We start from the raw sequence: 27139 nt of genomic DNA, 5'->3' as shown, positions 1-27139 counted from the left end.
GACCAACGGTTCCATTGTTAGTTTTTTCATTATTATAGCGCCACCAAGAGGCAAAGATGTGTAATATATCGTGTCTCATCAGTATGAGCTCATACATACGTGCACCAATTTTGGTCAGAATATCTCAATCTGTTCAGAAGTTATAACCATTGTAGTAAAACGGACATGCCCACTACAAACATTTTGGCGTACCGTTTGATGATGAATCAAAATGTCAAAATTTCTTTAAAACATTTTCATATTGGGACACTGCTGAATGCATCTGCACTGGTTTGGTTCCGATTGGGCAAACGGCTTAGGACGAAACAGCGGGAAAAAAGGGGCGGAGCAAATATTTGACCCTTCGTCATGACGCAAGGAATCACAGGAAAATCAGATTATGTAGAGTGGTGGTGGTGTAGTGGGCTAAAGCACAGGGCTGTTAATCAGAAGGTTGCTGGTTCGATCCCCACAGTCACCACCATTGTGTCCTTGAGTAAGACACTTAACTCCAGGTTGCTCCGGGGGGAATGTCCCTGTAATAAGTGCTCTGTATAATACATTGGTACTCAGAAGGTTGCTGGTTTGATCCCCACAGTCACCACCATTGTGTCCTTGAGTAAGACACTTAACTCCAGGTTGCTCCGGGGGGATTGTCCCTGTAATAAGTGCTCTGTATAATACATTGGTACTCAGAAGGTTGCTGGTTTGATCCCCACAGTCACCACCATTGTGTCCTTGAGTAAGACACTTAACTCCAGGTTGCTCCGGGGGGATTGTTCCTGTAATAAGTGCACTGTAAGTCACTTTGGATAAAAGCGTCTGCCAAATGCATACATGTAAATGTATCTATCATTTGTGATAGATGTACATGCAGGGTTGTTAAAAAGTAATGTTTGGTAAAACACCCATGCATTTAGGGTTAGACAGCACAATGCATGGAGAGAGGGTCAACATTATTCATAAATATCAAAAGGTAAGGTGATGGAAAATTCTTCAACCATATATTTTTGGGGCTTATTGTAACCATGCAAGTTCAACATGTTTGGCTTTGTTGGCCAAATAAGATTATATTACGCCTCTTGATCAAGGGACTTGCAGTCCTATAACTGCCCAATAAATATTGTTTAGACACCAGGCCTCAAATGAGGTTCGATGTCAAAGCGAGAGCACAAATGTGTAGAAGTAGGATGTAAATGTGCCAAGCATCCTGGTTTGAAGAGCTTTGGAACGAAAGAGCGAAGGGGTGACAGTGATGTATGGATTCTGAGACTTCGCCGGTTGGATATCTTGGCAACCTGAATTGGTTTGTATGTTCTAATTAAGATAGGCTTAAAAAAACACCCCAAAAAACCCAAAACAAGCAGAGACAACTTCTCATGATCTAATCAATTCCTGATCTCAGAGATGAAAAGGTTTCTCAGCCTCATTCTGAATCATAAAACTCGGCATTCCCATAAAAATTCAGCAGTATGACGCGCAAAATGAGGTTGACACAAAGCAGCAGTTAAACGCAGTCATTTCACCCCTTTAGCTCTGCCCGCTCTGCCCGCTCTGCCCGGAATGATGATGAGCCGAGTCTTCCGTCTCTGCACATTTTCTGTGTCGTCTTATAAGAGAACATCTTTACCAGCAAATATTGCCCTGAGCAACACTATCGACTCTCCTCTCTAAGATGAAATGGATCAAATGAAATATTATAGAGGCAACGGTTGCCCGCAGCCACCTGCGGTTGAGGCCGCGCATTACCAAATGGATAGCGGTGCCATGCTGAATTGGGTCTCATGATGAGGTGCCTTGCCAGGCCAGGCCTCAGGTGCCAAATGTGGTGTCAGGAGAGAGCAAGAGAGTAATTCTCCCCGCTGGAGCGAACGCTTACCGTTTAAACACCCCGGGCACTCCGTCTCACATAACAGCATCTACTCACTCGCTTGTACCCGCGTGCAGTTCTCCAGCAGTGTTGAGAGAAAGAGACGGCCGGAGAGACAGAGAGCGAAAGAAAGAGGGAAGGGAGATAAAACAGCAAAAGTGGGTTCAACCCAAGGGTGTAGATTTGGCTTGAACATTGGGGGGTTTACAGTATGAATGTACATGTTTCCATTGATCAAAGTAAATATATTGGGGGGGTTACTCATTCTCAATATCTCCCTCTCATTCTCAATATCTCTCTCTGAATCTCAATATCTCTCTCTCATTCTCAATATCTCTCATTCTCTCTCTCTGAATCTCAATATCTCTCTCATATTCTCAATCTCTCCCTCTCATTCTCAATCTCTCCCTCTCATTCTCAATCTCTCTCTCTCATTCTCTCTCTCTCTCTCATTCTCAATGTCTCTCTCTCATTCTCTCTCTCTCTCTCATTCTCAATATCTCTCTGTCTCTCTCTCTCTCATTCTCAATATCTCTCTCTCTCTCTCATTCTCAATATCTCTCTCCCTCTTGCGGTTTTAGCTGAATCTCCCAAAACCCAATCTAGTCATAGAATGAAAGTTAATATATCTACATTTTTGCACAAGATTTAATCTGACAAAATTCCACAGTAGCTCACCTGATAGTGTGATGGACTTTAAACACTTAAAAAAAGGGTCGTAGAAGCGCCACAAAATGTGCTTTTCATCGGTTCAGATGTTGGTTTAGAGTAAGGATGTCTGTTTGGTTCACCTCTCTTAGGACACTATTGGTTAGGTTTAGGTTATAGTTTTAGGTTAGGGAGGTACGATTTACTCATTAAAAGCTCCGTCTAATATTCACCTTTGAAACTTTGTGTGATTACCATTTCACTCACTTTTAGCGCCCCCTGCTGTACACTGCACTGGGAACTGCAGCGACACGTATCAGCATCATGTAGCACTGTTGCCATGGTTACGTAATGCTCATGGGATCAGGCTGACAAAAACGTATTCAGGTCATATTTCATTCGCAAAATCAAAAGAAAAATGATTTAGAATATTATTCGTTTTTGTGCATTGTGACATCTTCAAAACTGTTTATCTCGCTTGCATCACCATAATGCATCCAGCAGTTTTACTTCAGAATGTTTTGTGATTCCCATTCGAGTCACATTACTGTAATACATTCATTAAATATATTATAAAATACATTATACATTTTTTGTATAAAATAAATGACAATTGTAGGGTAAATGTGATTAACTGTCATAAAAAGAATAAATAATATTAATATTTTCTACATGCAAAATATAATTTCTTATTTCCTTTTTGTTTTGATGATATAAGTTAATAACAGCAGGGAAACGATGGAGTGTGAACTCCGAGTAGGGAATGAGGTATTGTCCCAAGTGAAGGAGTGCAAGTACCTCGGAGTCTTGTTCACGAGTGAGAGGACAATGTTGCACTCGCTCTACCGGAACATTGTCACGAAACTCGATCAAGCGGTCATTCCATGGATGGATGGATGGAACAATGTATGGATGGAAGGAAGGATAGATGGATGGATGGAAGGAAGGATGGATGGAACGATGGACAGAAGGATGGATGATGGAAGGATAGATGGATGGAACGATGTATGGAAGGATGGATGGAAGAAAGGATAGATGGATGGAAGGAACGATGTATGGAAGGATGGATGGATGGATGGAAGGAAGGATGGATGGAAGGAAGGATAGATGGATGGAACAATGGAAGGATGGAAGGAAGGATAGATGGATGGAACAATGGAAGGATGGATGGAAGGAAGGATAGATGGATGGATGGATGGAAGAATGGATGGATGGAAGGAAGGATGGATGGAACAATGGAAGGATAGATGGATGGATGGAAGGATAGATGGATGGATGGATGGATGGATGGAAGGATAGATGGATGGATGGATAGATGGATGGAAGGATAGATGGATAGATGGATGGAAGGATAGATGGATGGATGGATGGATGGAAGGATAGATGGATGGATGGATGGATGGATGGATGGATAGATGGATGGATGGATAGATGGATGGAAGGATAGACGGACAGATGGATGGAAGGATAGATGGATGGATGGATGGAAGGATAGATGGATGGATGGATGGATGGAAGGATAGATGGATGGATGGATGGAATAATGGATGGAAGGATAGATGGATGGAACAATGGAAGGATGGATGGATTCCAAACCCTGTTTTCACAGAGCAACATATTTCTGAGGAGTTTTAACAGAGGCCGATGTGAATTCTGTCCAAATGGCCCATGGCAGTGTTTGGTGTTTTGTGATCCAGGTAATAATACATTCTGAATATCTGTTTGTAGATGTATTTGTTACACTAGGTTACAGTGATTGAACGTGATGCCACAGGTCTCGGTGTCTAATGGATTCTCATGTGTCGCCCTGACATTCACATTGGCAGGTAATATTGACAAAGAGGAGGTCCAGCGATTAATTTGATATGTGAAACACTTTGTGTCTTATTGAATGGTGTGTGAGTTCCCTCTGCCGCCTCGGGGCTGTGATCCAGCAGAACGGCCATTAATAAAGATCAGCAGACGGCTTCATCATGTCCTTTGCTCTCAGGTTTAAGTAAACACTTTTGCGAATTAATCATTTGTATTGTTGTTTTGAATGTGATGTAAATAGTTTAGAATAGTGATTAAATGTGCACCAAGCAGGTTTTTAGGTTCTTTAACCCCTGTGCACTGTTCGTTTTAGACTTACAAATGCATTGTTTGTGGTCAAATTTGACTGAAAACAATAAAAATGTATTTAAAAAAAATATATTTTTTAATAACACTAACGTCAATAAAGTAAAAACACTAAAGTTGTGCATTGTGGGGTTGAACATTTTAAATTTCTCAATTACACCGTTAATTTGCATATGCAAATAATCAAATTTATGTACATTTTACAGTAAAAATCTACACTTCTAAGTTAAACATGAAGAAAATATGATAATTTGTCATGTGTTGGGGCAGATTGCCTCCATCTGGTGCAAAAAAAGTAAAATAAAATGGCTTGAAAATCATGTTGTGACAATAATAGCCAGTAGATGGCAGCAGATAGAAGTTATTCCTGGTTGTAAGACAATTCATTTGTGTGTGTGTGTGTGTGTGTGTGTGTGTGTGTGTGTGTGTCTGTTCTGCATTGTGGATATGTGTGACAGGGTGGGTCGTGATTTTGCACACCGGGCCCCTAATCCGGCTAATTAGCCCTCGAGAGGGATAAGGGCCGACTCAAAACGACAGTGCGACAGAGAGAGAGATTTACGGACAGCTGTCCGACACCTGTGTGTGTGTGTGTGTGTGTTTGTCTTTTTGTTTAAGTTTATTATTAAAATATTATTTATATCGTCAAGTCGGTTCTCGCCGCCTCCTTTCCATGAATCCCTTTACACTGGTGCCGAAATCCGGGAAGGAGGAGGGATGCGCCATAGTGGAGTCCTCGCTGCTACCATCCACCACAAAGGAGCAGCCGCGGCCATCCACCGGAGGAGCCCATCCGCCTGGAAGCGGAGGAACAGCCGCCGACAGTGAGGGGAGGAGGGGCTCCCAACCAACAGCCTGGAGCGGTTACCGCTGCCAGGGGCGGCAGAGACCCCTACAGTCCACCAAAAATACAGCGGGGCGTTCCGTCCACCAGGGGCTGGAGCACTGCCTCCGATCCGTCTGGGCAGGCGCGGCTGTCGTCCATTAGAGGGTGGAGGAGTGGCCGAGGACCAAGCTATGGCGTATCGGAAAACCGGTGATTAAGTATTTTTTCTCTCTCTCTCTACTGCTGCAGGTCCATGTGGGCCTTTCCCTCTCTTTTTTGTAATTTTTTGTTAATTTGGCACAATCGCCGTTGCCCTTGTCCCCTCCCTCATCCAGGTAGACGGTTATGACCTGATGGCAGATGGGGCAGAAGAAACACCCCTCCCCAGGGAAAAAGGGGGGGGGGGTGTTCTTCATGCCGGGGGCTCCCAGGCCTGAGAGAACTAGAGAGGAATGTGGCAGGGCGGGTCGTGATTCCGCACACCCGGCCCGTTACCAGGCTAATGAGCCCTCAAGAGGGATAAAGGCCAACTGGAGACTGCAGTGTAACGGAGAGAGAGAGACCTGTGTGTGTGTGTGTGTGTGTGTGTGTGTGTGTGTTTGTCTTTTTTTTTTCAGTTTTATATTAAACTATTACTTATATTGTCGAGCCGCCTCCTTTCTATTAATCCCTTTACAAAATGTTATGGTCTCACCCATTTCAGCTTATCACGGCCTATTCGGCCAGTCCACCCCGATCGGCCCCAAAGTGTGTCAGCCCACCGGGAAAATGCCCGGTATGCCAGATTACCAATCCAGCCCTGTCAGTACTTGATTAGAATATCTGGATTGAGTTGTCTGAGATAATTGTGCAGGGAACACGTATTGATACTTGAATCCATGTTCAGCAATGCAGCGATTGGCTGCCAAAAAGACAAACCAATGTAACGAAATGAATAACTTAAGTTATTAACTTAAATATATGAATATTATATAAATCATAATATGCATTTATTTCTAGCGATACACTTATGTTATTTTGTATACATACAGTCCATTTTATATACCGTATATAAAATTGTAGATATACGTTTAAATTAATATATACATCACCTATACATTAATTACATGTATATTAATCAATTTTTCTTATATAAATTAATTTATCTTATAGGCAGTAGATATTTATTGGGATCTGTCAACATTGATACTAACAGAAAGTCATTCTATGTAAACACTGCCACAGGGGCCAAAATAAAGAAAAAATCCATAGATTATTTTCAGTTGCATTACATCAAACATTTACATTTATGCATTTGGCAGACACTTTTATCCAAAGTGACTTACAGAGCACTTATTACAGGGACAATCCCCCCGGAGCAACCTGGAGTTAAGTGTCTTACTCAAGGACACAATGGTGGTGACTGTGGGGATCAAACCAGCAACCTTCTGAGTACCAATGTATTATACAGAGCACTTATTACAGGGACAATCCCCCCGGAGCAACCTGGAGTTAAGTGCCTTACTCAAGGACACAATGGTGGTGGCTGTGGGAATCGAACCAGCAACCTTCTGATTACCAGTTATGTGCTTTAGCCCACTACACCACCACCACATCTTGACTTTTGATTTCAATAAATCAAGCGTGAGTTTTTACTTGGTTGGGAAACAAGAAATATCAAGACGGATTTCTAATTAGGTAAAAGTTCATTGCACCTCTTGAACTAGGCCAGTGCAGACGGTTTGCATTGTAGTTAATGAATGGTAAATTGTACCGAATGTAGTACTTATAAACACACCGACATCACACCACAGTGAACCTCATCTCTCACTAGGCCAGCGACAATGTCCCTGAGAAAGAGCGACTGCTCATACCTCTGCTCTGATCGGACAGGTCATTCTCTGTGTGTGATTGATAATGGCGGTCCAGTGCAAGGGGAAACACAGTAGCGTTTGGCAGCCACCTGATTCGAATGGATTGTAGAAAATGAAATCGATGCGGCTCTATGGAGACGGGTGATTGAACGGCCTCTATCGGACACTCATCAATACAATTATCGATCCCAAGGGGAAGCGTTGGCCGCTGCACTCCGTCAGACGAACTGATTATAATTATTGCAAAGAACAAATGTGAGATTTGATTGGAAGACAAAAAGCAGCAGTTCTCCAGCAATCCGTCATCAAGATAAGAGTTTCTGATTATCTTAAAGCGTCACGAGTTAGGCTGCTACAGGACATCTGTGTGGTATGACAGCACTAGTGCCACGTTTAAAAACAACAACAACAACAACAACAACAACAACAACAACAACAAAGATTTCAAGAATAATCTCTTAACATGCCTTTTATGAGAATTAAATCGTTAAAGTTTCGAGAATATTTTTTTTTACGTAGCACTAAAAAGCTGTCGTATAATATAGTTTGTGTTCCCTCTCAAATTAATCAGTCAAAACAAAATCAATAAAATACCATAGTAACCATGATTTTGCTATAATATAATTGCAGTAACTATGATTGTGGTAACCATGGTTAATCTTGTGGTTACTATGGTTACTGTAATAAAACCATGGTTGAGTTTCATAAGGGTTAACCATGGTTTTACCACAGTAATACTGTAGTAGACATATAGTTACCATGTTTTAATAATATAATTGCAGTAACTATGACTGTAGTAACCATGGTTAAGCTTGTGGTTACTATGGTTACTGTAATAAAACCATGGTGGAGTTTCATAAGGGTTAACCATGCTTTTACCACAGTAATACTGTAGTAGACATATAGTTACCATGATTTTAATAATAAAATTGCAGTAACTATGATTTAGTAACCATGGTTAATCTTGTGGTTACTATGGTTACTGTAATAAAACCATGGTTGAGTTTCATAAGGGTTAACCATGGTTTTACCACAGTAATACTGTAGTAGACATATAGTTACCATGTTTTAATAATATAATTGCAATAACTATGACTGTAGTAACCATGGTTAAGCTTGTGGTTACTATGGTTACTGTAATAAAACCATGGTGGAGTTTCATAAGGGTTAACCATGCTTTTACCACAGTAATACTGTAGTAGACATATAGTTACCATGATTTTAATAATATAATTGCAGTAACTATGACTTTAGTAACCATGGTTAATCTTGTGGTTACTATGGTTACTGTAATAAAACCATGGTTGAGTTTCATAAGGGTTAACCATGGTTTTACCACAGTAATACTGTAGTAGACATATAGTTACCATGTTTTAATAATATAATTGCAGTAACTATGACTGTAGTAACCATGGTTAATCTTGTGGTTACTATGGTTACTGTAATAAAACCATGGTTGAGTTTCATAAGGGTTAACCATGGTTTTACCACAGTAATACTGTAGTAGACATATAGTTACCATGTTTTAATAATATAATTGCAGTAACTATGACTGTAGTAACCATGGTTAAGCTTGTGGTTACTATGGTTACTGTAATAAAACCATGGTGGAGTTTCATAAGGGTTAACCATGCTTTTACCACAGTAATACTGTAGTAGACATATAGTTACCATGATTTTAATAATAAAATTGCAGTAACTATGACTTTAGTAACCATGGTTAATCTTGTGGTTACTATGGTTACTGTAATAAAACCATGGTTGAGTTTCATAAGGGTTAACCATGGTTTTACCACAGTAATACTGTAGTAGACATATAGTTACCATGATTTAATAATAAAATTGCAGTAACTATGACTGCAGTAACCATGGTTAATCTTGTGGTTACTATGGTTACTGTAATAAAACCATGGTTGAGTTTCATAAGGGTTAACCATGGTTTTACCACAGTAATACTGTAGTAGACATATAGTTACCATGATTTAATAATAAAATTGCAGTAACTATGACTTTAGTAACCATGGTTAATCTTGTGGTTACTATGGTTACTGTAATAAAACCATGGTTGAGTTTCATAAGGGTTAACCATGGTTTTACCACAGTAATACTGTAGTAGACATATAGTTACCATGATTTTAATAATAAAATTGCAGTAACTATGACTGCAGTAACCATGGTTAATCTTGTGGTTACTATGGTTACTGTAATAAAACCATGGTTGAGTTTCATAAGGGTTAACCATGGTTTTACCACAGTAATACTGTAGTAGACATATAGTTACCATGTTTTAATAATATAATTGCAGTAACTATGACTGTAGTAACCATGGTTAATCTTGTGGTTACTATGGTTACTGTAGTAATACCATGGTTAAGTTTCATAAGGGTTCTCTGTAAAGATGCTTTGAAACAATATACTGTGCGTATTTGTGAAACGCGCTACACGTACAAATGGAAAGAAAATTGTTTTTTTTTCTTCTTGTTTTTACATCTAACATTAATCTAATAAAAATATACACTCTCAACTTAATCAAAAGTAAATATTTTCCAGATACTATTTAAATAATTTCCTTTGGCTGTATTGGAATTACAATATAAAAGCCATTACTATTATATATATTGCATATACTGTAAGAAGTCTAATAATATCATGTTTAATATTTCTCATCATATTTGGGGGTCCTTGGCATCAAAATGTAAAAAACCCTGCTGTAAGGGGTTCTGTAATCTCTTGGACTAAGCCAAGCAGTAAAACATTGTGCTAATAGTAGATTACGTACCAATAAAACCATTTAAACAGGTGTGTGTGTGTGTGTGTGTGTTCATAGTGTGATGATTCGTTGTCATTATATAGCATTCGTCCTTACCCGCAGGGACGGAGTATTTTAAATAGAGTTGCAAGACTCTCATGCACAATTACACTTCCTCTCCAAAGCTTTTAATGCAAGAGAACAGGAAGTCATGAACAGAAGGGTGTTATCTCCTCCAACACTCGCTTTTATCCCTCTCATTATCAGCCTTCGTGTTTTATAACGGGTTACTAATATATGGAAACTGAGCTTGCACAACCTCTTTTGTGTTGCGGCAGACGGCTTTATTTACTTGTGCAGTATTTAAGAGTGTGACGTATCAGGACTTCATGATTCTGCTGAAGTTTTCAAAGCCCCAACACAATAAGCCAGACTTCTAAATGGACAGTTCACCGGAAAATTTAGATTCTGTCCACATATGCTCACCCTCATGTTGTTCCAAACCGGTTTGACTTACTTTCTTCCATTACACACAACAGGAGATGTTAGGCTGCAGACTGAGCTCACTAGGCAGAACGATGTGAAAGTGAACGTGGACGTGGACAGGTTTTTCTGAAATCATAAAAAGCCTCATACTTACGACATGTGTGACATATATCAAGTGTTCTGAAGCCATGCGATAGTTTCTGTTCTCACCTAAAACCAACTGGATCACTTCAGAAGACATGGATTACTCCACTGGAGTCGTATGGGTTACTTTTATGCTGCCTTTATGTGCTTTATGGAGCTTTAAAGTGCTGGTCACCATTCACTTGCATTGTATGAAGCCAACTGACATTTTTATGTTTTTTTGGTTTTACGTAATTCAATTATGGACATCAGTTCCACATAATGAAATTAGTTTTCTTAATATGAAATGAAAATGTAGGCTCTACTTAAATGTTTTGTGTTGCATAAACCCAAAGGAATCAAGTTAATCTCACTTAAATTAGATCCGTCCAACTTACTCCACTCGATTGAACAGCTTGCTGCTATCTAGCAACACTACACTTTAGCATATTATAGATATAGACAAGTAAGATGCTGTTGAGGGTCTACTGATCCTCAATCAGTCTGAGTGCTGACGATCCTTCAGTCCACACTGATGACCTCCGAAAAACCTCCATCATGCCAGAGACTTCTCTAAACCCAACATAACAGAACATTAAACACTAACAGTGTAGAAATGCATCAAATAACACTTCATTTCAAAACGTGCTCATGCAAAGCATGCTGGGAAATGTAACTCCCCTGTCCCGTTTCAGAAACACTTTGATGCAACAAATCTTTTCTCATAATCCCAACACGACTGGATTAAGTAAACATGGTTGGATTGTACACAGTGAAACAAAATTGAGAAATAAAGCTGAAGAATTGTGTTGGATGAACTCAGTTTATTTAAGTAAATTGAGAAAGCAGTCTGAGGTAACCGATGGAGTGCGTACTCCGGGTAGGGAAGGAGGTATTGCCCCAAGTGAAGGTGGTCAAGTACCTCGGGGTCTTGTTCACGAGTGAGGGGACAATGGAGCGGGAGGTTGGCCGGAGAATCGGGGCAGCGGGGGCGGTATTGCACTCACTCTATCGCACCGTTGTCACGAAAAGAGAGCTGAGCCGGAAGGCAAAGCTCTCGATCTACCGGTCAATTTTCGTTCCTACCCTCACCTATGGTCATGAAGGCTGGGTCATGACCGAAAGAACTAGGTCACGAGTACAAGCGGCCGAAATGGGCTTCCTCAGAAGGGTGGCGGGCTTCTCCCTTAGAGATAGGGTGAGGAGCTCAGTCATCCGTGAGGAGCTCGGAGTAGAGCCGCTGCTCCTTTGCGTCGAAAGGAGTCAGTTGAGGTGGTTTGGGCATCTGGTAAGGATGCCCCCTGGGCGCCTCCCTAGGGAGGCGTTTCAGGCACGTCCAGCTGGGAGGAGGCCTCGGGGAAGACCCAGGACTAGGTGGAGAGATTACATCTCCACACTGGCCTGGGAATGCCCAGCTGCCCCCGCGACCCGACTTCAGATAAGCGGTTGAAGATGGATGGATCATGTTTAGTGAACACTCTCCGTCAGAAGTCCGAATCACTTTGATCGTTTCATATCAATGCAATCAAATCACTATTTATGACTGTGTTGAATTTAACTAAGACTTCACACAATATAATCAAGTTCTCTTTGTGTTCTCACACATCTAGGATGACATGAGGGTGAGAAAATAAAGAGAATTTTCATTTTTGGGTCCAAATACTCAAGTGCTATCAGTAATCTGGTGTCTTGACGGCTAAAAATGCAGTGTTGGTGTTATCGTGGCATGCAGCAGTGATGTATGTGTTTGTTGTTCTCGGTGCACGTGAGCAGAATCCTGCTGGGCAGGAACCGTATTAGAACCTCAACACTCATCCTTATCTCATCTGATAAAGCACACTGAGACAGGAGCGAGCACGAGAGCTCACTAATGCACTTCTGCACTGATAGAGGAGCGCAATGAAGCTCCTCTGTTTGACCTGAATAGTAAATAACAATAATGAATTTCTTACAACATCCTGCTGCAAACACTCTAAAACAAGCACATGCCTCCAAAAATAAAGGCCTCGGGAGTTCTGATGTCGGAAAGTCTCAAAAACGGGCATGTCGCCCTTCACCAGTAACCGGATTGTGAGAGACAAAATACATTTTGATGCAAAAAAGACTGCTGCTGTGGGACGCCCATTTGGCTAAAATGGGTAATTTGATCATCTCTGGCTGAATTTAGCGAGACAGAAAATAATTCACGGTCCAAATAACCTACAATATTTTCCTTTGAGAGTTTAAAGTCTTTTACCTCCACTCATAAATCAATAAATCCAATTTCAAAACCGGGGTCTGGAGGAGAGCCTCATCAGTGACCTGATGCAAAGCAAGCTCATTCAATCGCCTCACGCTCCATCAACAACTTTTCAAATCAATCACATTTTCTGATTTAATTTTCTGTAGTCCATTTGTGCATGCAGATGCTAAACATATTGAACGTTTCTGCCCTTTGGGCTCACCCTCAAGAGACTAGCAACCGTTTCTTTTCAAGATAAACCTTGAAAAGAATCGTTCGCGCTAAATTTAAAATATGCTTGTGTAGCGGTGGCAATGTGTATAAACCTCACTCTCCTGACCTCGAGAGGTGCACTAGCGACTGATGCTAGGGGCTGTAGCCTTTAGCCTCCTTGTTAGCGCACCCGCCTCCCATGCCTCCGATGCCGGTTCCAGTCCCGTACGGAACGGGTAGAACAGGAGCGTCACAATAGTGCCGTGACCCGGGTGGGAGTGAGGTTTAGGGGGGGTGAGTGTAATGGTGGCAATGTGTATAAACCTCACTCTCCTGACCTCAAGATGTGCACTAGCGACTGATGCTAGGGGCTGTAGCCTTTAGCCTCCTTGTTAGCACACCCACCTCCCATGCCGGAGACGCCGGTTCCAGTCCTGTACGAAGCGTCTCAGTGGTGCCATGACCCGGATGGGAGTGAGGTTTAGGGGGGTGAGAGTAACGGTGGCAATGTGTATAAACCTCACTCCTGACCTCAAGAGGTGCACTAGCGACTGGCTCTAGCGACTGTAGCCTTTAGCCTCCTTGTTAGCGCACCCACCTCCCCATGCCGGAAATGCCGGTTCCAGTCCTGTACGGAGTGGGTAGAACAGGAGCGTCACAGTGGTGCCGTGACCCGGATGGGAGTGAGGATTAGGGAGGTGAGTGTAACCGTGGCAATGTGTATAAACCTCACTGTCCTGACCTCAAGAGGTGCACTAGTGACTGATGCTAGAGGCTGTAGCCTTTAGCCTCCTTGTTAGCGCACCCTCCTCCCATGCCGGAGATGCCGGTTCCAGTCCCGTATGGAGCGGGTAGAACAGGAGCGTCACACTTGCATATATTCAAACCTGATGCATTGCAATCTGTAACGAGGCATTTGGCAGCACTGCATCAAACCTGACCATGTGACTTGAGGTGCCAAGTGTAAATATGCAGAAGCCCGAATGAGGCTACAAAAATGACGATCTGTTCCAACACAAAGCTGTAGTAAGTCATTAGAAGACTTGTAATGTAGCAAACAAATTGTATAGACTATGCATGTTTATGGTACATTTATGATGCTTTTTTGTGTCCTTTTTGCTTCTCGAAAGCAATAATAATAATAACTTTATTTGTATAGCACCTTTTAGCAACGGAGCACAAAGTGCATCAAAAAAACATAAAATCAAAACACACTCAGTAAAACTCAACATATTCACATAGTAGTAAATGCAAGAATATACAAATGAGACTTAAAAACAGACACATATTCAGCAGATCTAATATCACAGGAAAAGCTGTTCCATAATCGGGGGGCGTTCACTACAAACGCTCCATTACCTTTAGTTTTGTATCTGGATCTTGAAACAGCCAAAAGTTCATGACAAGATGATCTAAGAAGTCTAACTGTTTCGTAAGGCTAAATATTCTGGTGCCAAACCATGTAATGCTTTATATGTAATTAATCAAATCTTAAAATCAACCCTAAAGTGAGTGCCAATGGTAGCCAATGCAACGAAGCTAAAACTGGAGTGCTAATATTTAAAGACATAGTCTGTGTCAAAAGTCCGGCTGCATCATAATGCACTGATTGTAGTCGTGCTAATGTGCGTTGATTTAAAGTTGAAAACAGGGCATTATAGTAATCTAGGCGAGATACAATAAAAGCATGTATAAGAGCAACTGATCCAGTCAAGGTGACTGTTTGACAGATCCTTGAAACCAGTGTTACAGACTTTGAGCACCTTTCCCGCTGCATACCTGGACTACTCTCTGCCAATTGATGAACCAACAAGACCCCCCAATGATGACTCACACACACATGCGCACACACACAAACGCGCACTTTGAAGCTCCAAAAAGCACATAAAGATAGCATAAAATTAATCCATACAACTCCAGTGGTTTAATCCATGTCTTCAGAAGCGATATGATAGGTGTGGGTAAGAAACAGATTAAATAAAATAAAAAATGTTTTACTATAAATCTCCTTTGACCAGCCTTGACTAGTATGTGGTGATATGCATGAAAAATGCCAATCGCCAAAAATCAAAAAAATTTGGAAATGAAAGTAAAAGTGGAGATTTGTAGTAAAAAAATTACTTAAATATTGATGTTTCTCACCAACACACACACGCGTGCACACACACACACACACACACACACACACACACACACACACACACACACACACACACACACACACACACACAGTCTGATGAACATCTGTTTACTGATGATGAATATAAAATTAAAGACATCTTATGGCTGTGTGCTATTGCTGCAAACCAACATTTATCTAAACTAAATAATTAAATACATTAATTTGTGTCAAAATAGCACCCAAATTTCTCACTTGACCACCTGACTAAGCGCTGACTCAATCTGAATTTTTGTAATTTTTTTTAATCCAGACCGATTATAAGAACCTCTATTTTATCAGCATTTAACTGATGAAAATTACATGCCAACCAATTTTATTTTATATCTGCTATACAAGCTTGAAGACCATTTAAATAAGTCAGATCACTGGGATTCAACCAAGCAGAAAAACGTATAGTGAAAACAACATTGACCCTAACACTGATCCTTGTGGGACACCATCATTAATTATTGTAGAGGAAGACATCTCGTCTCTAACAAACTGCCATCTGCCACCCCAGATATTCCCACCCATCTCTCCAATGTATCAATTAAAACTGAATGATCAACTGTATCAAACGCTGCAGTTAAATCAAGCAACAATGAAGCACTCTCAAGCGTCTTACGCCATCAGTAATTCACTGGTCAACCTAAAAACGGCAGTTTCAGTAGCAGTAGCCTAAAAATCCCCTCACTGCCACTATATGGAAAAGAGCAGCTCGAATAGCTCCCTTGATCTGTCTTTCTTTCTCAGGTTTCTCTTCCTTTATGTTCCTTCATCGCAAGAGGCATTGTTGATATCTACCCAACCTGATTGTGTTGTGCTGTCACCTGCTGGTCAGTGTGTATACATACAGCTTTGTAACCCCTGTGATCTCATCTGCTGTTGCTAATCACAGTTCATGGGGATCATATGCCAGTCTGTGCTTGGCCAATAGAAGTTATCTCAGTGCATTGATGCTGATCTGAAATGACAGCGGGACAGTTTCAGAATGAGACAGAGAGGAATGTAAAGGAGCAAACCAGATACTACCATACTACTCTTTATGCTGCATATGGTAAATGGTTTGCACCTATTTTAACCTTAGCGCTTCCAAAGTCCTTTACACTGTGACTCATTCACCCATTCACACACACACACACACACACACACACACACACACACACACACACACACACACACACACACACACACACTCACAATCACACACACTCACAATCACACACACACACACACACACACACACACACACACAAATGACAGCAGAGCTGCATGCAAGGCGCTAGCCTGCTATGGAGAGCAACTTGAGATTCAGTGTCTATCAAGAAGACTCGCAGGTTTGAGTGAGATTTAAGATGACATTTATTTGATGAATCTAAAACAGAAATGTGATGTCTCTTTTGGCATAAGTCTGAAGAAGTTGTACTCTGAACCAACATATCCTGCCGGAGATAGGAGGCGGGGGCGAGGAGCCTACCCCCGTGCAGGACGGGACTCAACAGGTGGTGCTGGGGTGGAGGAGGTTTATAAAGAGCAGACTTAAAAAGCAATGGCTTACATGTGATTAGTTAGGGGTTACCCCGCTAATGGTGCGATGATGTACAGCTGCTAGTCTTCCCGCTAGAACTACGCAGCGCTTATATATCCTATAATGTAAGATACTTGACTTTGCTAGGGCCAAACAATTGCCCCAAATGTTTTTTGTTTGTAACATAAGTGGCAGTTACTAAGCAAGCATGTTGGTTATTGTTACTCAGCAAGTCGCTAGTCCATAAAGACAGTTTGACTGGCTAAAATATTTAAAAAAATTTACGTCGGCTGTTTAGAATCAGAACTAGCCATGCTCGATTCATGAATGATTCACTCTTTTGAGTCGGTTCTTGTGTGCCTAAAGAACAAAAAAAGCACAATTGTGCATGTTACAGTAACATGTAATATATAAAAATACCATGGTTTACCCATCACTTTTTAAATCATAATGATAAGAGAAATCACCCAAATGGCCCTGATCAAAAGTTTACACACCCTTGAGTGTTTACCACAGCTGGCAACATGTTTGAAAGGTAATTGTGGGACAATTCAACTGGTAAGTGGTCTGCACTTATATAGTGCCTTTTTAACCCTAGCGGTATTCAAAGCGTCTTATACTGCGACTCATTCAGCCATTCACACATTCACACACCAATGGCGGCAGAGCTGCATGCAAGGTGCTAGCCTGCCAATGGGAGCAACTTGGGGTTCAGTGTCTTGCCCAAGGACACTTAAAAATGTGGAGTCATGTGGGCCGGGAATCAAACCAACAACTCTGCAATTAGCGGCCGACCCGCTCTACCACCTGTGCCACAGCCGCCCCTAGTGATGTCATGGGAATACTGTAAGTCTAGAAATGCTTGGTAGCCCACAGTTAAATGAGTGCTACACAACACACTCAAGAAAATGTAAAAGAGCTGTTCCAATAGTCACTGGAAAATAATAATATCAGCTGTGATTTTTAACATCCCTTTCTTTGATTGGACTGGCAAAAGCCCAATTACTGAATTACACATGGTGAGTGGCGGTGGCGTAGTGGGCTAAAGCACATCACTGGTAATCAGAAGGTTGCTGGTTTGATCCCCACAGCCACCACCATTGTGTCCTTGAGTAAGACACTTAACTCCAGGTTGCTCCGGGGGGATTGTCCCTGTAATAAGGGCACTGTAAGTCGCTTTGGATAAAATAATAATAACAATAATAATTCCTTACATTTATATAGCGCTTTTCTAGGCACTCAAAGCGCTTTACATAGCATAGGGATGATGATGCGACCGCAGCCATACTGTGCCAGAACGCCCACCACACACCAGCTATTGGTGGGGAGGAGAGAGTAGAGTGATGTAGCCAATTCAGGGATGGAGATTAATACAAGGTCATGATAGATAGGGGCCAGTGGGGGGAATTTGGGATTGACATTGGGATTTTTTAATGACCACAGAGAGTCAGGACCTCGGTTTAACGTCTCATCCGAAGGACGGTGCCTTTTTACAGTTTAGGGTCCCCGTCACTATACTGGGGCATTAGGACCCACACAGACCGTAGGGTGAGCACCCCCTGCTGGCCTCCCTAATACCACTTCCAGCAGCAACCTTGGTTTTCCCCTGGAGGCCTCCCATCAAGGTACTTTAGTGGGTGACCAGTCAAGACCTGCAGGGTGATATGGCTGATATAAAAGCATCTGCCAAATGCATAAATGTAAACATAAACATGGCGAGGGGGCATGTGACAAAAATGTAGCATACTTCCGTTATCTTGCATGCAGTAATTAAAATAAGCAGTATGTTACATTGAGAACATACAGTAGCCAGGATCAGGTAGCCACTGAAGATGCGATTATACCAAAATGAGGCTATTAAAACACGGCTACATGACTGGAGAGAATCAAACGCTGTTTATTTCAATCAAACACAGACTCTGTCCTCTCTGAGGCTGATTTAGAAAGACACTGATAAAAAACATTCAGAGCTTATACATTCCAAAAGAGCGCGAGAAACTCTTTCATCTCCGAAACGACCGATGCACGCAGGATTAAGGGAGTACATGCGTTATTAACACTTCAGGGCTGATCATTATTAACACCTACAGGACTGAAACAGGGAAAATTCAGAGCCCCTTACAGGACACGGAGGATAAATGGTTCTGTGCTTTCATTGAAGTAACCATGTTTTATTGGCACAAACCCAAACACAGAAATGGTGAAATTTTGCCATTGATTTTGAAAATATGACTGATCAAGCAAATCAGTGTTTTATTTAAGGATAGTGATCGTATGAACCCATTAATGATCACATAGTTGTTGGGCTCCTTTTAAATCACAATGATAACAGAAATCACCCAAATGGCCCTGATCAAAAGTTTACACCCCCCTTGAATGTTTGGCCTTGTTACAGACACACAAGGTGACACACACAGGTTTGAATGTCAATTAAAGGTTCATTTCCCACACCTGTGGCTTTTTAAACAGCAATTAGTGTCTGTGTATTAATAGTCAATGAGTTTGTAGCACTGAGCCACGGGGAGCTCTAAATGCACAGGGGGAATCTTGTGAAAATTGATGGCAAGATGAACATGTTCATCGCATGTTATCAGAAAATACTGGCAGACAATTTGGATTCTTCTGCACTAAAGCTGCATATGGGACGATCTTGGATTTCCCGCACGACAATAACCCTAAACACAAGGCCAAGTTGACCCTCCAGTGGTTTCAGCAGAAAGAAGGTTCTGGAGAGGCCATCACAGTCTCCTGACATTAATATCATCGAGCCACTCTGGGGAGATCTCAAAGACTTGCCATGACCAGGAGGCATTTTGGCAAGACGAATGGGCAGCTGAATGGGATCATGGGTAATGTAGTTGTTTACCATGAATTCTGCTGTTAAAGGAAACATATACCATCGATGAACAAGCTGGTGGCTCACAGTCGGTCTGTCTCTAAAGGTTTATAGGTTAGCATTGTGCTCTATTATCCGTGGTTTTACTAATGTAATACTGTAGCATCAAAATTCAAATTAAATTTAGTTAAAAATGACACAATTCAATTTAATAGAACTTTGTTATGAAATTAAAGTGTGTAAATGTTTAAAATGGGCTGAAATAAGTTTTGAGTGCATATAGCAACCATTATACTAACCATGGTTAATCTTGTGGTTACTAAGGTTTACTTCACATAGCTTGGTTACTATTGTGTCCTTTAAGGGGCTCCATGGAAAAGTTTTGGAACATAAACAAATACATAAATATGGCACTTAAGTTGGCGCTAATGTAGTGCATAACCAAAACTTCCCTTTTAAGCGATCATTAACATACAGTTTCCCCATCAATTAACATATAACTGTATTAACACACACACACACGCACGCACACACACACAGAGACACTCGTGCGCACACAGAGACACACACTCACTCTCTCTCTCTCACACACACACACACACACACTCTCTCACACACACACACACACTCTCTCTCTCTCTCTCACACCCACATCTATCACACACACTCTCTCTCTCTCGCTCTCTCTCACACACATTCTCACACACTCTCTCTCTCACTCTCTCTCACACACACACACACACACACACTCTCTCTTTCACACCCACAATCTCTCACACACACACTCTCTCTCTCTCACTCTCTTTCACACCCACAATCTATCACACACACACTCTCTCTCTCTCACTCTCTGTCTCACACACATTCTCACACACACTCTCTCTCGCTCTCTCTCACACACACACACACACACACACATACACTCTCTCTTTCACACACACACACACACACACACACACACACACTCTCACTCTCTCTCGCTCTCTCTCACACACACACACACACACACACACACACACACTCACACACACACACACACACACACTCTCTCACTCTCTCTCTCTCACACACACACACACACACACACACACACACCTCTCTCTCACACACACTCTCTCTCACTCTCTCTCACACACACACACACACACACACACACACACACACACACACACTCACACACACACACACACACACAGACACAGACACAGACACACTGTTAGGTCATATTTCGGTCATATGACAGTCCACCAGTGTGCAGCTCCTCAAGAGTCGTGTTCAGTCTTTCTGGTTAACAGCGTCTCCGGCTCTTTGTCTCGGTCAGTTTGTGTGCTGTAAACATTCATGCTGCAGCTGAAGGTTGCCAGGCGTCTGTTTTAATTGTGCATGAGGCAGAGTTCACATGTCCATGTCCCCGTCATATGCCAGAGTCAGTGCTTTCTGCGGAGACCTGCTGCGACTGTCCTGTGATGTTTTGCTGAAACACACACACACACACACACACACACACACGTGCTCAAGCCAAGTTTTTCCCTCACACTTTCATGCAAATGTAAACATTGATAAAACAAGTTGTAGTTTGAACTGACAACACTAGAGGGCAGAATAAAACCATTTAATGACTACAACAGCTGCTGTCCATGATGTCTCAGAAACATCTGCCAGTGAGTGATTCATTTAGAGACGACTGAATCCTCACCACAGTAAGAAGCTCATGACGATGAGGAGGAGAATCAAGATGAAGCCGGCCGCCATCAGCCCGTACACCCACAGCCTCACACGCCCATCTGTCAATCAAAATCAAGAGACGAGCATCTACAGCATTTCTCAGAATGACACCTTCAGTTCTCTTCCCATCCGAGCAATGTCATTTAAAGAGTTAGTTCTCCCGAAATCATTGACTCACCCTCATTTGCATCCACGTATATTCAGACGTGGCGCACGCTGACGCATCACACCACGTTTGACGTCGATAATGGCAAAGTTATTACTTGTCACGTGCCGTGTAACCGCGTCAAGTTTGAATAAGTGGAAGCGCAAATGTGATTTGAGAGCTATGGCAGAAGGGAAGATTTTCAGTGAATAAAGATGTACATTTCGGCCTGTTCTTCACGTATAACTATCTCATGTCTTCAGAAGGCTTGGAATATAGTGCATGAGTTGTATGGACTACTTACTTTTGCGCTTGACAGCATACGCCAAATAAAATGTATTTTATGGGACAGAGCGTGCACATTCTGCCACACATCTCAAGTCATACAGGTTCAGAACAACATGAGCGTGAGTAAATAATGATATCATTTTTATTTTAGAGTCAGCTGTCTCTTTCAGGTGATCATGTGTGTTGTTCACTTCAGTTCTGATTGAGTCACTGCTGGTATTTTGTCACTACTAACAAATGATTATTGTTATTTTTGTTTATGATGGAAATATAAGTGACTATATTCAATGAAGCACCTTCTCGTAAAAACTGAGATGTACAGACGAAGAGGAAACTGAAATCCGTCTGTGTGTTTCAGTACCTGCTCCAAGAGGCTGCAGCGTCCAGTGCTTTGGCTGGTTCTGGTTCTGAGCGCGTTCTGGTCTGGGACACCCAGCTCTGGTCTTCACGTCTGCCTTCTTATGGTCCAAACCTGGAGATCTGGTACAGTAGTCCAGGATACCATGAGAGGTCATGACCTCTGTGAACCCCTTCTCACATCCACACACTCCACTCTGACAGAGAGAGGACTATTATCATTTTTAACCATTAAGAAATGCAGAAAAAAACATTTTTATAATTGAATTGTTGGTTTACAAAATAATTAAACATACCAATCTCTGTACTGTGCAGTATATTTAATATGCCATGTTTAACAGTGTTGCAACAGTTAAATTATAAATACATTTGTATTTATTTATTTAGCTTTTTGTTTTTTTTGCAAGTGTGCATATATATATATATATATATATATATATATATATATATATATATACATATACATACATACATACACACACACAAACTTGCAAAAAACAAAAAGCTAAATAAATAAATAAAAATATATATTTTTCTCTTCACTGTAATGGTAAAATATTATTATACATTAATTTATGAAAAAAAAGAAAAAAGGAAAAAAGTCTAATAATGTCCAGGCAGTATTAAAATAATGAGAATCTAATGAAAAACACCAATGGGAAAAAATAAATAAAAATTAAATAAAACAAATTATATAAAATAAAATAAATATAATAATAAATAATAAAAAAATAATCATATAAAATAAATATAATATAATAATGATTACATATTTGTTAATAATTAATAATAAAATAAAACAAATAATATACAATAAATATAAATATAATAATTATTAATAATAATAATAAAAATAAATCATATAAAATAAATAAAATCATTAATAATAATAAATAAAACAAAAACAAATAATATAAATATAATGATTATTATTAATAATAACAAATGCAAGTAAAAAACTAATAATATAAAATAAATATAATATTTATTAATAATAATAAATAAATAAATCAAAACAAATAATATAAAATAAAATTAATAAAATCATTATCAATAATAAATAAATATAAATAAGTAATAAAAAAAAATATTTAAAACATGAAAATCATAAAAATAAAATGTCTGGATGCATAACAATAATGAGAATTGGGGTGCAGTAAATAGACCAAATATTCAATATATCCAACAAAATAAAAGCACGAAACATCTTGGGAACATGTTCTGTTCTTAATAGAGATGAGTCGTATTGTTTATAATCTTATAAAGCACTTAAAGAAGACATTGAAAGCCCATGTTTCAAAAGATTGGATGAAGTTCATATTCAATGTGACATATGAAATTAATGAATAAATGAAATTAAAGAATAAGTAGGAGATGGGAATGTGAACAGTTAAATTGCTTAACTTACGTATATATGCATGTACTTATTTATTTAAAAACATATATGCTAAATATATGCATGTGTGGTGGGAGAAAATAAATAACACACACATAAAATATTGTGTGTACTGAAGAGAACACACACGGCATGTACAATATAATGAGTGAATGAAATATGTTTTGAATGGATAGACACAATAAAGCATCAAATAAAGCGAATTGGGGATTTAAATGAAATAAAAATAGTCAATGCAAAAAAATAAAAAATACATCCTAAAAAAAAAAGGCCAAATTTTCTTAATGCAAAATGTGATTTCTGATTTATTCAGATTTTTGGATGAAATATGACTCAGTCATGTTCTTCAGGACTTTCTCCCAATGAGGATTTGGGTCACATGTTGCCACGATGTTGTGTGAAGGTTACCTGTGTGCAGTAAGAGAAGGGTTTAGCGCAAGGAGGGTGACACTGTCGTACAACAGAGGGCCGGTTTTGGGCAACGCATCCTCCTATGAAGAGAAACAATGTGTCGGTAAAACCAAAATCAAGTTGCTTTCTCATGACACTATTCTGAGGATTCATCCGTTTGCACTAATGCATGTCTGTATATCTCATTCACGTGTGCACCTGTGACGTTGACACCATCAGAGCGCTGGCACCACACCAGTCTGTGGTTCTGCCTCCATACGTCGCTCATCCATTTGTAACTTAGACACGCCCCTCCTGGAGAAACAGGCATTAAAACACTAAAGTGCATTTGTTTAGTTTAGTGGCTCAACAACATCCTGTTTGTCTTATTATGCTATTCTGATCATAGCCTGTGCTTCTGGAGGGTTGGCACTGAGCGCGTGGCATCCCACAGACCTTGGCATGGGCGTGTCTCATACACCTGGCTGGGACAGGTGTCCTGGTTCTCTGGGACCTGTGTTACTACTGCTCTAGAGCGCGCCTGTCGACCCCACGTCTCGAAGCTCCGCCCATCCAAACACAGCAGCTGACAGGAACTCCACGGAGACCACGGGGTCAGGTGACATTCGCCTGACGTATAAGACAGAAACGGCTTGATTCATCACAGGTGAACCAAAATGACATGAACATAAATATCATCATCATCTTAGACTAAACGTGAGGCGCACACCTGGACAGGGCACCGTACAGGGCTGTCGTAACTCAGTCTCGTTGACTTTACTCTGCGGACTCCCCAAACACCATTTTTCCTGGACAGGAAGAGGCTGAGGAGGACCTGGGAGAGAACCCCAGTGCACCATACAGGACATTTCCCTCCGACTTACACTCTCACCACAGTCGGCACCCTGGAGAGACAGAGAGAGAGAGACTCTGTTTGCACCTGGCATCAGTCTCACAGGTCCGATTACATATGGTCAGCATTAAATACAGCTCCCAGACAACAGTGAATGAGGTCATGTTATGAGTTCAATCTGACTTTAATCTCTGTGACTCTTCAGTTATATACATGCATGTAAATTCGGGACATTACCTCCACCCTGCATGAGCTCCAGTCGCCCAGCCTCCAGCTGTAGCAGGGCCTGACGGGACAGGGGCGTGCCTGGGAAAGCTGTGACGGACAGGGGCGTCCTCCCTCTCCTGCAGACTGCACAACAACCCTGGACCGTGTCATGTGACCTGGAAAATGCACAAACACTTGATACATTTTTACAGAACATGTCAAAAACTGCTTGATGAATTTGACCAGATTTTTCAAGGACTTCTGAAACGATTGTCAGGTCGTACTTTGGCTTCCACAGGTGCGTGAGCATTCTGACCAGGTGGACCACGGCGTGAGCAGGCAGTTGACAGGACAGCCCACCTCACAGGGGGCAGTGAGCTTTCCACGTGAAGGGCCCAACTAGAAATAAGAAGAAAACATTGCAAAACTAGATCAGTGATTGCGCGGCAGTGGTGTTGCAGTCCGGGGCAAGTTTGGGTTTCAGAATTGGGTTCTGTGTTAATGAAATGCGGCACCAGAACTGCTGTGCCGTTGTCATGACAACTCCGAGTCTTTATTGGGATAAATATGTGTCTCTTGTTTTGCAGCAGAGTTTGTGAGTGGAGCGGCAACAATTTCCCGTCCGCGCTCATTCTTTAATCGCTCCAGCTCCACTCCGGGTTGTCCATTTCCCGCTCCACGCTCCTGGATTAGAGAATCCCCGCTCCGTGTTCGCTCCATGACAGAATTAGCGCCTCACTACCTCTCCACTGTAAAGTTATTTCAGTATGCTTTTTAATATCACAACCTTCCATGCAGAAGATGTATTAAATGAAAAATAAATACACAATACTAGAAGAAAAGCTGCAATGTGCTTTATTAGAACACTAAAATTACCCAAGGCGAAATTAAATCATTTTATAGCTTACTTTTGACACATATCGGCAGCATTCTCTGGCTTTCATCAATTAAATCAATTGCTAATGCAAAAACAAAAAACTAAAATAAAATCCATTAAATTACAAATATAAATGACCAAATCAAAAATATTACATAAATTACCAGAATAAAAACAAAACATTAAATTTAATTAATCAGCAAAAAATAAATAAAAATAAAATAAAAAATAATTATTAGGCCTGTGTACTATTGCCTTTTAAATTCTATTATTGCATTAATTCTTTGAACGAAAAAAAAAAAATAATAATTCTCAGAATTTTCGACAATTTGTTTTTAATCAAAATTAGATGCGACTGTCAAAACAATGTCTAATGCAGACTTCACTTTTACAAATATTAGCATTTAATTTAAGTTTTTAAATCTTCCTCTATTGGCATTTTCTGAGTTTCTTCATCTGCAGATGTATAACGCATAAATTAGCCGACGGCACTAAAATATATTTAGATGACAATCGATTAAAGTCAAACTACAGGATGTTAACATGATTAGTTCAGTTCTATTTAATGCGGGACATTATAGTCTACAGTCCAGATTGAGATGCATTAGATTAGAATGACGATATGATTATTAAAAATATTTAATAGGGGATTATATATATATATATATATGTGTGTATTACTGACCGTTAGATTTTCTCTCCACATGTGAACGTATAATCATCGTGTTTTTTGGACACGTCTTTTAGGATTTCACAATAAACATTTGATCGTGTCAATCACCTCCCCACTCTTCTTCTTCGCCGTCCCGTTATTAATATTCACTATATGCCAGTTGACGTTAGAATAAAGAGGCGAGACACGAGCATGTAGTTAACTCAATAATAGGAGCGTGAAAACAGCAAGTGAAAGTAACCTTCGCGCTAGAGGTCGAATATTACCAAGTGCTGCTAGATTTAAAATTACATTCTTTCTGGTTATATCAGATATTCAAGCTTTCCTTCATGCAGTAGTGTTTAACACTGCTTAACACCTGGTGAATTATTGCATTGAGGTCCATTAACAGGTGTTATGCTTGTGATGGAGCGTTAGTGGAGAGAAAACAATGACGCTTCGATTTGTATAAACCCGCCCCTCGCTCCAGGCAAAATCATGCCGCTCCACTCACACACTCTGCTTTGCAGTAAAAAACATAAAAAACTAATTTAAGCATGATAAATGTACTTTTATCAGATAAATCTAACAAATTTTGTAACGTTTATATTTATAACAAGATAAAACTATTTGCCAAA

The 27139-nt window shown here is 40.5% G+C and overlaps 1 protein-coding gene and 1 pseudogene across 12 annotated transcripts in view; one reads left to right on the top strand and one right to left on the bottom strand.

Annotated features, from left to right (window-relative positions):
* LOC127632340 (neurexophilin-2-like) overlaps nucleotides 1–27139 on the top strand; it is a 248107-nt gene that overhangs the window by 49762 nt on the left and 171206 nt on the right. For 2 of the 12 annotated variants that reach the window (XR_007969076.1, XR_007969075.1), the window contains exon 3: nucleotides 433–740. The exons of 8 other annotated variants lie outside the window; for them this stretch is intronic. The gene's annotated coding sequence lies outside the window, so the exon portion shown is untranslated. The remainder of the gene's footprint in view (nucleotides 1–432; nucleotides 741–27139) is intronic. 2 more of the 12 variants (XR_007969074.1, XR_007969078.1) reach the window with 2 other exon arrangements.
* Nucleotides 20846–27139, bottom strand: part of LOC127632324 (thrombospondin type-1 domain-containing protein 7B-like) — a 69794-nt pseudogene continuing 63500 nt past the window's right edge.

Source organism: Xyrauchen texanus, chromosome 39, assembly GCF_025860055.1.
Source record: "Xyrauchen texanus isolate HMW12.3.18 chromosome 39, RBS_HiC_50CHRs, whole genome shotgun sequence".
NCBI classification, from domain to species: Eukaryota; Metazoa; Chordata; class Actinopteri; order Cypriniformes; family Catostomidae; genus Xyrauchen; species Xyrauchen texanus.
Note: the sequence above shows the minus strand (reverse complement) of the source record. Positions and strands in the feature narration are given on the sequence as shown.